The sequence below is a fragment of the Condylura cristata genome, unplaced genomic scaffold (genome assembly GCF_000260355.1).
Source record: "Condylura cristata isolate star-nosed mole 26May11 unplaced genomic scaffold, ConCri1.0 scaffold00014, whole genome shotgun sequence".
Lineage (NCBI taxonomy): Eukaryota > Metazoa > Chordata > Mammalia > Eulipotyphla > Talpidae > Condylura > Condylura cristata.
In genome coordinates, this window is record NW_004567115.1 from 42,126,902 (window position 1) to 42,141,771 (window position 14,870).

At 44.9% G+C, this 14,870-nt stretch overlaps 1 protein-coding gene across 1 annotated transcript in view; it reads right to left on the minus strand.

The window, feature by feature from the left end:
• Positions 1-14,870, minus strand: part of MFAP3L (microfibrillar-associated protein 3-like) — a 41,170-nt gene that overhangs the window by 24,541 nt on the left and 1,759 nt on the right. The window lies entirely within an intron of this gene.

A 14,870-nucleotide genomic window follows, 5' to 3' on the forward strand; every position in this document is an offset into this window, starting at 1 on the left:
AGAGAAGCATTTATTATATCTGCCAGGGGCAGGAGCTGGGGGAGAAAGGCAGGAATGCTACAAAAGCTCAATAAGGCATAAGCCAAGTCCATTTACAGCCTAGTTGGGAAAGAGATGCGGATAATTTCAGCACTTTCTGCAGGAGCTCTGAGCTTAGGGTAAGTGGAGCAAAACAGAACTGGAGAGTCAGGTGATGCTGAAAATAGATGTTTGTTGACTGCCTACTCGGTACCCATTCTCAGATCCACCTGCCTCATTTCCTTCACAGGAACCCCCCTCCTCCCCCTCCTCCTAGGGATCCTGCAGCTTGTACCCAACTTCTGACACTCCCCTTGGCAGATGACTGTACCCTTTCCTCTGTTCTGTGTTGTGAAAACAACTTCTCTATTACAACGGGAACTCCTTGATAGCAGGAACAGTAGCTTACAATTCTGTAGAATTTCCTGAACACTGGGCAGCCATAGTGATGGTGAAGCCACTCTTCTGTGGAATTCAATGGTGGCTGTTTAAGAATAATCTCACAATGAATTGCCAAAAGGACATAAGGCATCATGTCACTTTGGGCATGGGGGAAATACTCTGCAAATGTACTTTGTTCAACTTGTCAGATTTTATGGACAGCATCCTGAGAAGTTCAGCTAATAATACTGTAACATCACAAAAGGCATTTCAGCCACTAAAGAATAAACTTGAGTGCTATAATCCAGCAATTTAAAATGTATTCCTTCAAAATGTAACAACAAAGGCTACAGATTGCAAACCAGGATTTCACAAAAGCTACAATGGAACACTGTTAAATTTCACTGCTTGCCCTTGACCTTTGGGAAAACTTTGATAGAATGTGCTTTATTTTCTATAAATAAAACAAAAGGGGAAATATTTAGCAAATATCAAACGTCCTTGTCCTTTCTTCAACTTGACCCCGACCCTACCTCCCAACAGTTGTATCTTATCTAAAATGTTTAACAAAATGCATTGTTGAGCTTTTTCTCCACCCATCATAAAACATGATAGTGAATGTGTATTTCTGGAGTTGGGAGGAGAAGGACCTCTTGTTTAAGGGTGTTTTGAACTAAATGAATGTTTTATTGTTTCTTCTTGGCAGTGTTCATGCTGGCTTTTTCTCATCAACTCTGAGGAATAATTTGTATAGTCTTACTGCTGGTCTGGTTACCTCTACTGGGAGTTATCACTAGTTCATGGGCATAAATGATGCCAGGGAGGAAGGTTGTCTTTTGGCTTATGACACATGCTTGGTAGGTTTTGCTTGGGGAGGGATCCCAGCTCCTGGTGAAGTGGGAAGGCTCCAAAATACTCACTATATTGTTGTACTTAGTAGTCAGCAGAGGAGAGCGTTTTAGTTTTGGATATATTTTTGTAACTCCCTTTCCTTTATATCATAATTAATGAAAAATACCCACTCTATTCTTTTTTTTTAAAAAAAGATTTATTTATTTATTCATACAGAACTGGGGTATGGCACACTCTAGTCTTTTTTAAAACAGAACTTTAAAATTGTTTGCTTTTGCAATTTTAAAGAAATTGTGCAACAAAATTCTCACCAGCACATTTATTTACTCTCCTACCTTGTCTTCAGGATTACAATATACTTGAGTTTTATGTAGTTAAGGTAATGTTTGAAATATAGACTAGTTAACTCCAAAGTCAAAAGGTCAAAAATCTCTAGAACAAGTCTGTTTCTGGGCAGTGGTTACAGTCAAGAACCAACTCATCTAACTGTTAAATCAGCTATGCTTTATCCCAACATCCAGTCATATTACAGAAAGAGATTCAATGTCCTTCATTCCTCCTTCCCTTTGCATGTTCTAGAGTCTATTATGTAGAGATTCTTGATGCCTTTCATTAGACAAAAATAATGCCCAATTCAGATACAAACATGATCTGTAATTATATGAAAGTAGGAAAGACCATCATTTTTAGCTGACTTTTAGAAGTACCCAAACAGATCAATTCAATCTAAATCAATAGGCATTAACAGAGAAATTACTCCATCTCAGGCATACTGCCAGATGTGAGTACGACAGTGAGTAAGACCTGGATCATCCAAGAATCCAGCAAGGGGAAAGAGAAAAGTAAGTCAACAATTGTAAGGTAGTGTGATTAAGTCCCCCCTCAAAGAGGTATCAAGGACCCAAGGGGCATGAGAGGTCTGAAAGGGCCAGGAAGAACATTCTAAAAGAAGTAACCAATTAGCTTAATTGTAAAGAAGGTTACCAAGTGGATTTGGGGACTGGATCCCCAAAAGGAAACACATATTCAAAGAAATGATGAGTAAAGAACCTGATACAACAGGGGTGGGGGGTTTGGGGGGCCTGCAATTAAGTCCTGAACGGCGGTATCTAGAAGGATGGAAGGGAAGGAGACTGGAATGGTGGACTGGTCCAGGGAATGGAACACCAAGGGTGGGGCGTACTCAGAGGTTTTGCAAGTGGGTGGTGACGGGGCCAGTTTTGTATTTAGCAAGATCTCCTTATGCATAGTGTGGTTGAGGATGGAGGTGACTAGAAACAACTATGGCATCCAAGAAGGAAAGACTGACAGGGGATGAAGGAAGGCACAAGAGGACGAACATGGGCACAGTGATGTGAAAGTCACCCCTGGCTCACGAGCAGCAGTGCCTATGGTTATACCCACAGTGCCCAGCAAAGTGAGGAACCCATGCCAAGAAGCAAGGCCTGGCTCTGTAAGAGGAATCCATATGAATACATGATTTAGGAATTTTAACCGGTAGCTCTCTTGGGCAGCTCTGCCCACTCGCTGCTGCACTTGGAAGAAGGCCTGGCTGGGGCCATGGCCCAGAGAGCCTGTGACGGCGCCTGCCTGGACTCCCAGCTTCTCCCGCCTCTCTGCAAGTCCTGGCTGGTGGGAGATGGGGTGATGACAAGCAGCACTGAAATTTATGAACGGTCACAAATTGGAGATGGGGGAAATTATGGGCCTGGCTGCTGAAAGTAGCTTTAGATAGAAAACAGAGAGAATGGGAGACACAGCTGGTGGTAAGCACTGTCTATGAACTCTGGCACGAAGACAATTCCCAGCTACTTCATGGACAGACAGAATTAGTTGCCGACTTGCATCTCTGTAAATGACCACCAGTTCCTTAAGCTCACCACATAATTTTGGAAGAGCTAGAACAAAAGATCTCATTTCTAATCTATCAACTGCACCAGAGGGAAGGCCTCACAGAATTTTATGCTGCTGTTTATTTTGCTACCCAAAAGACACACACTTTTCTAGACCTGATCAGTTTGAGTCACTGGTTTTCATACCTACAAATGAACCATAGGCTCGGAGATGTTGCGCCACCAGGGAGGGCCAGAACTATGTTTTTAAAAGGAAGCAGAGAAAAAGAATAACCTTAATGCTTTCCTCCATTGATATGATTACCTTTGATCTGTCCTATATATGGATTTACAGACTGGAATATGAGATCTGGGAAGACTCCGCTGTCCTCTTGTAAAGGGTTTTCGTTATACAAAATGAGCAAGGGAGGCCCAGAAAGTAAGTGATGACCCGCAGTCACACAGTCTAGTGGATTTGGCCAGGAAAAAACTGGTTGAGAAGTTAATGAGAGTTATTCTAATTGTAGGTCTACTTTCTAGAAGAGTTTATTGATGTTTTGGGGCATGTATTTAATGTCTTTAAACTCTCATGCTAAGTGAATAGATTAAAATAGTTTGGGGTCCAATGTATGTAAATCTTTCATTGGTAAGAGAACTATTTTGTCAGAAACCTGATGGTCCAGGAAATAAATTCACTGAGAAGTGAATACAAACAGGATTGACATATGGGTGGGTGGATGGGGCCTCTATGCTAATATGAGTTACCTCACAGTGCATATAAAAGATTAGGAGACTGTCTTGCATTTTCTTCAATCTCTATATCAGATCCAGATTCAACCTAGTGCTGAAACCTGAGCTGCTTCAGTCCTTCTCTGATAGTTTCTTCCACTATGTATTTTTTCCTTCTTGCATTTCTCTCCATTTCTAGAAGAATTATATCCTTTCTCCCTACTCATCTGGAGTATGTATAGGAAGTAGGGAGCTTCACATTTTCATTCTAGTCCAATTAATTTATGTCACTTACTAATCTACAATGACCACCAAACTTCAATTTCTCTTGCTTTTATTTCATCTCAAGCCCACTCCCAGAGAAGCTCTGGATGGACTTAGTATATCAGTGCCGAGATCCAAGAGTGAAGGCTGTCAGGGGCTGAGGCTCTCTGGATGCTTGGACCCAGGAATGAGTCACTACTTTCCTCTGCTCTGGAAAAATGGCCAGAGGCTCCCATCTATCAGGGAGGGAGATGTTTTATTGAGGGGCTGACCCCAGCTGACTGCCTGCAAGTCTGGGTTGGCTGGCTAGCACTGTACAGGATGGGAAGGCAAACACCTGTTCCCCTGCAGCCGGCAGACCCAATGGCCTGTAAATCAGAGTGTGTTCTCACCAAGCTTTTCCAAATGTGATTCCAGGCCTGAAGCTACTGTGGATTTACATTTTCCTGCAGATCCGGGCACATTCTGAGTATCAGGTCTCGATAGGACTGAGTCTTTCTCAGCCCCTGTTTGACTGTACTCAGACAGTTCTCACCAGTCAGTGTAACACACTGGTCTGGAGTGAGCAGGAGGGCAGTTTGTCATGGAACAATCTTATGTGAGGTAGCTGGTGGTTATGGATTGGACAGCAGATAGCTACCACTCTTTTCTCTTTACACCAGAGACCACTGGCTGCAAATCTTCACTGTACACCACAGGGCTGGAGGCACATCAACACCCCCTACTGAGGCCTTAGACTCTTCATTTCTCTTGACAACTTATTACAGAGAGGTAAACCCCTGCAATCTGGGGGTCTAGCTTTGATCACTAACAAGTTTCTAGTATAACAAATTGTGGCTGGCACTCAGAGATGAGCTGTCCGTAGGTCTCAGATATTTGCTGCTTAAATAAAAATGATTAGTTACATTGTGTGCATGGGGAGTGCCTAAGAGAAGATTGGGCCCTCCCTGGTGGCGCAGTGGGTTAAAGCGTAGCACTAAGAAGTTAAAGCCACTTCAGCATGAGTTCGATCCCCGCCCCAGAGGTGACCCAGATGGCATGGCAGACCTCTCCTGGCCCACCTGCTGCTCCCCTCAGCAGTGTACTTTGTCAGTCTGGCTGTTCTGCTCCCCACTTGGTCTCTGGTGAATCCTCTCACCGCCCCTACACCTCTGGCCTATACCCCAGTTCTGTATGCACAAATAAATATTAAAACAAAAAACACTAACACCTACCCTATCCTGAGGTCTTTTCCTGGGGTTCTGAGAAGGCCTTTCATAGCCTCGATGAGGCTGCTTCCAGGTCTTTATCTCTGATCTCTCCAATCCTGGTCCCACCTACTCTGGGCTCTGCAAATTCTGGAATGGGCCAGGTACACCAAGACACTTGCACTTTCATTCCTTCGAGAATGAGTCCCAAGGACACGTCCTTTCTGACTTCCATCAGCAGGCCCGCTAGTCATCCGGTGACAGAACACGCGCTCCCTGCCACTGTGTGGGCATCCCTGTCTTCCCCTTCACTGCTTGCTCACCCACCCTGAGGAGTGAGCTGGGCCTGGGGCCCTGCTGTTGACACTGTTCACTGCTGTTGCTCTGGGATCCTGCTCAAGCAAGCCTCTGAAGACCTCCTGAATGAACTACGCTGCTCTTAGCCCCTTTCCATGACACGCACTACCAACTTGCCGGGCACCTGTCTATGCCCTGTATGTCCTACCAACCCTCCCGTTCCCCCCCATAGAAATTCTCACCTAGAAACCTTGCCACAAGACTAACTTGAAAGCCTGACCAAGATTTCTTTAAAGGCCAGTCTTTGGAAACACAGCCTTTCCTCCAGGGAGCCTGAGGCTGGTGTGCTCGCCACATGGTCCTGATGGCAGAGAGCACAGGGTGGGGGCAGGGATGGAGGTGGCGGAAATCTGGTCTGTGACAGGGTCAGGCTGCGTGTGAGATGAGTGAAGTTCATGGAGATGCTTTTCTGTGCATTCTTACATTCTTAATGGCTGAAGTGAGCAGCAATGGCCTGCTTCATTTGTGTTTCGAAATGTTGAAAGTCATCTCTCATTCCTTGTCTTTCTGGTTGTCTGATTAAGGTCACTCAGACTCACAGGGCAGGGACCAGATCACCAGCGCTACTTTCATCAGAATAAAATTTCATCTATTTGAAAAAATATGTCCACTAACTGGGGAGGGCAGTGAAAAAGCTTGCCCGCCCTCCTCTCCCATTGATGAGGCCAGTGGGGCTGGGTAATGAACATTTCTCTGTATCACATGTGCTGCTCATTTTTAACAGACTCTCACCAAGAACTGCATGTCAGTGAAAAACGGACCAGAAGAGATCCTGTAATTCAAATGCAATGTGATTTAATTCTAATTAACAGTATAGCAGTACCCCCATGCTCACCTAACATATGTGGTGGTTGACAAAACGTGTGTGGAGACTAACCCTCTGAGCCCCAAACCCCCACCCCCATGACACTGGCAGCCCCCTCTGGTTCTGTCCACGCTGACAGTGAAAGAAGAGAGGCCTCGGCCCAGCACTTGAGGGCAAGCCCCTTTCAGAACCCTGTCTTCTGACTGACACAGAGGGCTCAGGGGGACTGTCCTCGGTCATCAGAGGTGGATACCATGGCCTGGGTGCATCTTCTAACTGCCAGATCATCCAAAAGGGCCATCGTTATTATTTGTAAAGAATAATTTAAAAATATTACCGTTCTTTTAATAGTGATTATTTATACATTTTGCACCGACGAGCCATATCTTTCAGAGTTGGATTGGATCTGGATAATGTTCCAGCCAACTTTGGGGAAGATCCTGAGATGATCTTCCCCTACAGAGAAGGGTTTTCAATGTGACAGTGTGGGACATTATCTTCCCTAAACAACACCATCAGATGATGGTGAACATGTGGATTCAGCGGTTTCCACACAGTTTTTCAAGCAGCTCCGACTCTCTTGATTTGATGGGAAAGGCCCCGCCAGGCCGAGCACTTTGCAGGTGTTCTTAACGATTTCTCAGCTGGGCAGTGAGATTCAAGTCAATGATAAAAAACAATTAAGAGCCAGGCATATCAATTAAACTGAATGCAAAGTATTTATGAGGCCACTATTATCAGTTTAGTATCAATTGCCATGGGGATTAAAAAAAAAAAAGTAAGGGCAAGTATTAACCCACAGGGTGTTTAGAATCTTGTGATAGCTCCATACACAGCAATATACACTCAGGCACTGAGGTGAGTAAATACCAAAGAATTCAGAGAAGGGTCACTGGAGAGGTCATGTTTCCAGGGGTTGGCCAAGGCCTAGAGAGTGAGTGAAAGAGACGGGGCAGTTTTCCCAGCAGTAGTAATGGTTCAATTTAGGTTACCAGGGTGGGGAATAAACATGGCCTGTCAGCTGAAGTGGAAATCTCTTATAGCATATTCATTTGTGGCTTAAGGATGGCAACACTGTGACCAACACTTTGCCAGGAGGTCTTGTCTTCTGTACATTTCCCGTAATGACACAAACCTAGATGGTACAGCCGACCACACACCTCGCTCTCTGCTGTGACCTACTGGGGCCACTGGCCTGCAGGCGTCCATTGTTGTCTGAACAGTGTTGAGTGACAAGTGATGCATGTTTCTGTAAGCTCTTCCAGAAACTCGCTGTGCACACCCATCTCCAGAACTCAGGGGTATAAAGTCCCTCCCCACAAATGTGATATGGGCCCTTTAGAGAAATGATGATGAGGAATTGGAGTTGAATGATCTTTATTAACTCAAGCCCCAGTAAAAGAAGGGGAGCTGGCGGCCCTGCCAAGGTAGCACAGCAGGTTAAAGCACAGCCCTAAGAAGCTAAAGCCTCTTCAGCATGAGTTTGATCCCCGCTTGCCCCAGAGGTGACCCACATGGCGCAGCAGACCTCTTCTGACCTGCTTGCTGCTCCCCTCAGCAATGCACTTTGTCAATCTGCCTGTTTTGCTCTCCACTGTCTCTGGTGAATACTCTCACCACCCCTACCTCTGGCCTGTACCCCAGTTCTGTATGCACAAATAAATAAATTAAAAAAGAAAAAGAAAGGTTGCTGGCCATACCTGGAGGTTGGGGTGAGTTGCTTTACAAAGGCAGGACAGAGTCAAAAGTCTTCAGGTCCAGGGAGACGACCTCAAGCAAAGGACTGGTAATACTCAAATGTCTTTGTGGAAATTCTCATCAAGTGCCTCTTCAAAGGGTTTTAAGTTGAAGAATAACGTTACCTTTAGGAAAGCTAGTAACAGCTAGACCCACTCAGAGACCATGGAATCTAGGGGTGTCCAAACCTAGGCTGTTCCTCCAACTTGGGGAAGAGGGGGACAGAAAGGACAGGGCAGGACCAGTGACAGGGCAACGCAGCCCAGTGCCTGCCTTTACTCGGCTGGCAGACGTTTACTGAAAGGATTTGTCAATAGCTGCTGAGCAGGAAGAAGGCTCAATGGGTATAGTAAGTTTAAGCGCCCCAGGTCTCCTGAGCTATAAAGACCTGGAGGAAAGCCCATGCGATAGTTTGGAAGCAAATACTCGTGCAGTTTTAACTCAAATACCTGTTTCTCTCCCTCTCTGCCCCCATCCCCACACTGTGACCCCCTCCCCTCCACTCCCGTGATCAGGGAAAAGGGGTTTGCATCCTTAAGAAAGCACAGCTGCTGTGCTTCTATCTGCCTCTTTACAGGGGACTCCACTCTCTCGGAAGAAAGGAAATAGTTGGCCAATTTCATTGCCACAAGTATTACTCGCTCTTGCTAGTTTTAAGAGGTAGAGAACCAGGAACACAGGTGCACCCCAATCTCAAAGAGGTGCTGCTTTATTGAACTGATGAGAATGACTCGAAATCCCCCCAGTCTGTGTCCTCTAGCCCTGTTGAACAGGGTGGAGCCCATGGGTGGGTAATTCAGGAGCACTTTACTCTGACCATTTATTTCCTTAGGGAGCAAAACCTTCCCTTACACTCTTCCTGGCGCCTCAGCCAACTCAAATTCTCCATGGAAGGAAAATGTTGGGATTCTATTGAAACATCTGTTGGGCAAGCTTCCTTTTCCCCACTGATTACAAAGAATCAACTTCAGCTCAGTCTCTAAAAGAATGACCTCCTAACTCCAGAGTTGGGGAAGTCTACTGTGCATCAATTTCCTTTCAGTCTCATTAGCAAAGCTTTTGTCCAGAAACTGGAGAACCTGTGGAGAATTAATTACTTCTTTTTTCGAAGCGTCTCCTAAAAGTCTGCGGCCTGTGGTGTGACCCAGTGCCGACTTACTCCCTCACACATAGCTCTGGGGATGGGCTTGCCTGCCACTTCTCTCTTTTGGTTCCTCTGATGAAGCACACTAGGTGGAGGCTGGACCCTGCTGTTACAAAGTCTTATACTCAGCAGGAAAGCCATGAGAGCTCTGCTGGGCATGCAGTCCCTTGAGTAGGGGACAGCTTCTGCCCTTCTGCAGTTCCGGACAGGTAACCCACCACTGGAAACTGTTTAAGACACCTGCTTTCTACTCCTGCCCACAGCGGCTGAGTCCCTGGTCTACAAGCTCTGCACCTCTGACCCTTTTCATGCTAGATGCCTTCCTTGTAAAACTGCCTCTAGTCTCACCTACCTCCAACCCACATGCTGTGTTGTTGGGGAACCAGCTTGTTCTAAAAGTTCTGAGTTAAAACACACTCCATGTTTTCACTTTGTTAGTATAGAGAGCTAAGTCCTTGGCAGGACACACATGATCCTGCATGGTCTGGCTCCTACCTACCTCTTTGCCCTCATTTCTGGAGTGTCCTCTCCCATCCCCCTTCTTGTAACCCCCAAAGCCCTCCATGCGTCCAGCGGTGCTGCCTTCCATGAACTGCACAGCTGGCAAAGCCTAAATCAGCCTTTAGATCTTGGTTGAAAAGCCTCCAGGACTCCCATAGCCCAGACACCCTTTTCTCTCTGTCCTCTGCCATAACCACATTGTTTCACTGTAACCATCCTTTTGCACATCTGTCCCTTCATGAGAATGGAAGCTCTCAGGTTATCACTAGTCAATGAATGAATGAGTGAGTTACTGGATGAATGGATGGGAGAGTTACCTGAAGATAAGGGGTTGGAGACACAGTACATGGGTGACTGACTGGGCCATGAAGAAAACTGCAGAGCCCATTGGGTCCCAAGATAAGGTTAGGACCCAGGGAAAGACAAACTCAGAGAAAGCGTCATAAAGAAAAAACATGGGGTGAACTGAGGGCACATGTCCCAGAGACTAAGGCTAAGATTCTAGAAAGACAGAATAGTTTACACTGAGCTCCTCCTTTATGATGGAAAATAATAATTGTTGCGTTCATTACATAAGGAAGTTTGAGTACAAACCTTATAAAGTTATGCAAATGGGAGCTACAGGGTAGAGACAGAAAGTACAGGTTTTTTTTTTTTTTTTTATTAAGATAAGTCTTAATCAAGCCTTACTGTTATTTGCAATATCAGATTTTGCTAGGCAAGAGCCTCTTTACCATATTTTCTGGAAAAATTATTTTTCCTTCTATCCATGGTTCAGTTTCAATCTAGGTAGGTGATTTCCTCAGTTTGAGTTTTCCAGGCAGAGATGTCAATTCAGTGAGACTGAAGTTTTCCTAGGACAGTCATACTTTAAGACCCATGCAAAAAGGGCTGGATAACGATGTTGGGAAGAAGTGACTGCATAGTTTCTATTTAAACACAGAAGTTGTAGCTGTTCCCCATCCCTGGGGAAATATGGAACCCACGCAAAGTGGCAAAGCGCAGAATCGCGTTTCCCAGCTGAACTAATAAGCCCACAACTGGTCAGCGCTGTCCCAGATGACATCACGTTTTTCTCAAGTTAGCCATGTCAACCTGAGCCTCCCCAGCTCTGGCCTGCACAGCATGGAGCCAGCAGAGCAGCTGCCTATTAAGAGGATAATGAGCAGATACAAAGTAGTCACATAACTTGGCTCTTCTGCTTTACTGGCTCTGTCCTTCTCAAGAACTGTGAATGGTTTTTTGAAGCTATTAATTTCACACATACAAACAAATGTCACTTCACATCAGTTCAGAGAACTGACCTATGTAATGACATGGTTCCACAGCTCTCCCTTCCTCTGACCACCTCTGGTTATACCCCTTCTGTCAAGCTGTCCAATGAGACTTGCATTTAGCTACGCATGGCTTTTTTAGGAAGATAAATCTGGCAAGTTGTCTGTTCATTGCATGTTCCTGTTTAAAAACCCTTAACTGGTTCCCCATTGTTTATCTGCAATAGGATAAAGTCCAAATACCTTTGCATGACACTGCATTCATCACAAAGCAGACCACTGCCTTCCCTTTCTTCCCCTGCCCATTATTTTGACATGCTGATATATGGCTGTACCGCTTCTGCAGCTCTGTTCTGTTGCACTGTTGCAAAGTCATTGCCTTTCAGATCTGTAGGTTGTAAGTCCAACAGGGGTCATAATTGCCTAATCAAGGAGCTGGCATGGCTGTGTTCTTTCTAGAAGCTCTAGGGGAACATGGTTTCATTGTCTTTGCAACTTCTCAAGGCTGCATGCCTTGGTTTGTTCCCCCGTCCATTTCAGCGTGGTCAGCTGAGTCTTTCTCACTTGGCTTCATGCTGATACGGACTTCTGCTTCCCTCTTTCCTTCACAAGGGCTCTTGTGTTACACTGGGCCAGAGGATAATCCCAAGGAATCTCTCTCAAGATCCTCATCTACAACTCCTAATATGGACATTTCTGCAGGGTCCTTATTGTTAGCACCATCACAGTGTTCCCTCTGCCTGGGGAGTCCACTTCTCTGCTTAGAAGCCACTCAATTCTTCAACATTCTTTAAGCTCCCATGCATATGTCAGTATTTTCAGGCCTACCCCTCCATCTCCTGCTTAAGGGACCCCTTCTTCTCTGCTTCCCCAAGGTCATGTACATACATCTCTCCTGGAGGACTTACTATGGCCTGTAGTTTATTTGTCCTCAACATGTCCCTCTGATTAGATTGTGACTCATTATGTCTTAGTCACTTTTACAGCCTCTGGGGCCTAACTATAAAAGATTGTGGGAAAGAAAAATGAATGTTATATTTTAATGAGTAAAAATGGGGGTTGTGGGATAGAAGCATGAACAATAAATTCATGCTACTTCTATTTGGAATATAACTTAGGAACCAGTTCAGACAGCTCTTAACTGGATATTATTGTATAATAGACCAAATCTCTTTAATCCTTTAACTATTCCAGGAAGGTAAGATAGCAAATTTAAAATGAACCATTTGCTTCTGAGGCTATTTCTAACATTAATGAGATTCACCATTTCATAGACTGTTGCCCAGTTTCCTGGGCTTGGCTAAGAAAAGGGCAGGCTGCACCCCAAGTACTTGGCTTGATGTTTGATTAGGCAGGTGATATTATCTGTACTATTTCTAAATTCAGAAAAAGACACTCATCTAACAAATCTGATGGGCTGCCTTAGAGGTTAAATCAACTTTGTCACAGTATGTATCTAGAATTTCAGCATCTGGAAGTTCTTGGGTTAAAAAGAAAAGTAGAAAAGTTCACATCAAGCCAAGTTTAAATAGCCTCCAGTATTTGAATTGCACAGTCAAAGAGTTGAATAAATTATGGTCACATGAATGGGGAAGCTCTATTTTTAAAGGCAATAGTTTTCTATGAATATCTAATGTCATGCAATATAGAAATCTAAAGGCACGCAATAAAACTAACAATTACATGCTCAGCAGTTGAGCTGTAAGAACGCACAGGTACAAAAGGAAGGTTATTGCCTGCTTCCTAATCTGAATACAAGGTATACTGTTGCTACTTTTTCTTCCTTAGCAATAATAACCCCCTTCTTCAATAGTTTTGTTACTTTAGATTAGGAGAAAGTGTTCTTCAGGATTTAAATATACCTTTTGTTAAGTGTCATGATCTTTTCTAATACTCTCCTGCAGCACTAGAAATAGGATATTTAGGTCCAGAAGGTAGCCTATCCATCTACACTCAAGCTCACATTCTCAAAGGGAAATTAAGGCCTCCCTTCTTCCTCTAGGTCAAGATGAACTCAAGGTTTCGGGGAAACCGTGCTGATTTCCACTGAGGGCTGCAGCCGGAGAATACAGAGCCAGCTGACTAAGACAGCGGGGCATAGAGATGCACCTTCATGCTAGGTGTAAACTTGGGGCATTTTTATAGAATCACAATTTCTCAATATCTGTGTTGGGTTTCCACAAATGGCCACACTTTTCTGTAAAAGTACTTAGAAATGCATTTAGGAGCAATGAATGCCACCAACCAAACTATTTGGCTAAAACAGGGACCGTAGGTTTATTTTATAGACACTGTAAACATGCTGATGATGTTGTCATCCAGACATTTCAAGTCTTCCTCAGTAAATCTCAGTTACATACAAGCATAGCACTTGGGAAAAATCATCCCTGGTATTTGGAATGAGAGCTGGAGCCCTTTCCGGCAAGAACAAACGTTCAGAGCTATTCACAACCCAATGAAAAGTCAATGCACCTGAAATACTATTAAGGGCTATCCAGAAGGCAAGAAATTTGGTAATGAGGTTGATAAATAAAATAACTGAATCCACTAAGTTGTACTTGTAGAAACAAGCTTGGGCATTTTGCTTTAGTAAGAGGTAGAACTAGTTTTCCCCAGAACAAGGACTGTTTACTTTGCTTCTACAGGGTCCAATAATCCTAAAAGTAGTGATAGTACTAAATATTCTTAAGAGAACAGATAGTAGAAGCCACAGTGGGACCAAGAAACTGCATTTTCTGTAAAAGTAAAATGCCAGTAAAACACCATTCTAAGTTACTTTTCTGGAAATAAATCTTCTATGTTGCATTTACCCTGTACAATTTTACTATATCAGCATAGTAGCAACTGAAAAAAAATGTGTTTCATGTAGAAACAAAAGTGAGAAACTTTACAAAAAACATCGTGGCTCAGCAACAGCAAGGCTAGGTTTCCAAGTTTTGAATATAAAGCTAAGAAAGCACAAAACAAAGACTGCTACAGTAACCAAACTTTTGTTAACAAGTATCCTTAAAAACAAAGGCAGTTCAACTACAGCGGATTATTTTCTACAGCGTGAGCAGATAATGGACCTGCAAACCCTCTTTCTTTTTCTTCTGCTAGGTTGCTGCTTATAAATTCTGCAACTTGCATGCTCAAGTTTTGGGGTGACTTATTTATTTATTGGAGGGAGGGAAGGCTGGCTTCCCTCCCTGTAATGGTTGAGCTTAAAATAAATGGGCCTTGCAATTACTTTGTTTTTTAAACCTATGAAGCACGTTTCCTCATTTCACACCATGAAGCAATTCGATGCCAACTTGCTATGGAGTCAAATGCGACAAACTCCAACAGCTTCAGTCGCGAGGCGGCGGCTCGCGGCACGTACAGCTTCTCGCACCCCTTGAAGCATCCGGACGCGGGGCTCTACCGGCTACGAACGCGGAACCCGCACCCCGGGCCTTGGGGGCCCGGGACAGTACACCCTCCCTCAATCCGGGGAAAGTGAAGCACGGGGATCCCAGCGATCTGGAGTCCGGCGATGGCCACCGCGGCGGCTTGGCGTCTGCTTCCCCCGGATCCCCGGAGGCTTTCTCGGCAGCGCGGCAGACACAGCGCTCCTCGCCGCAGGAAGGTTAAAGCACAAGCCCGAGACGTGGCAGACCCCAAGCCCCAAGGACCTGGAAGCATCCTGGAAGCATCCCAGGAGCCCACTGCCGGGACCCCACGGCGCCTCCCAGCGCGCAGCCTCCGCCACGGACGCCGCCAGCCCAAGCGCCCGAAAGTTCCGCGGCCGCCCAGCCCGTGCGGGGCTCC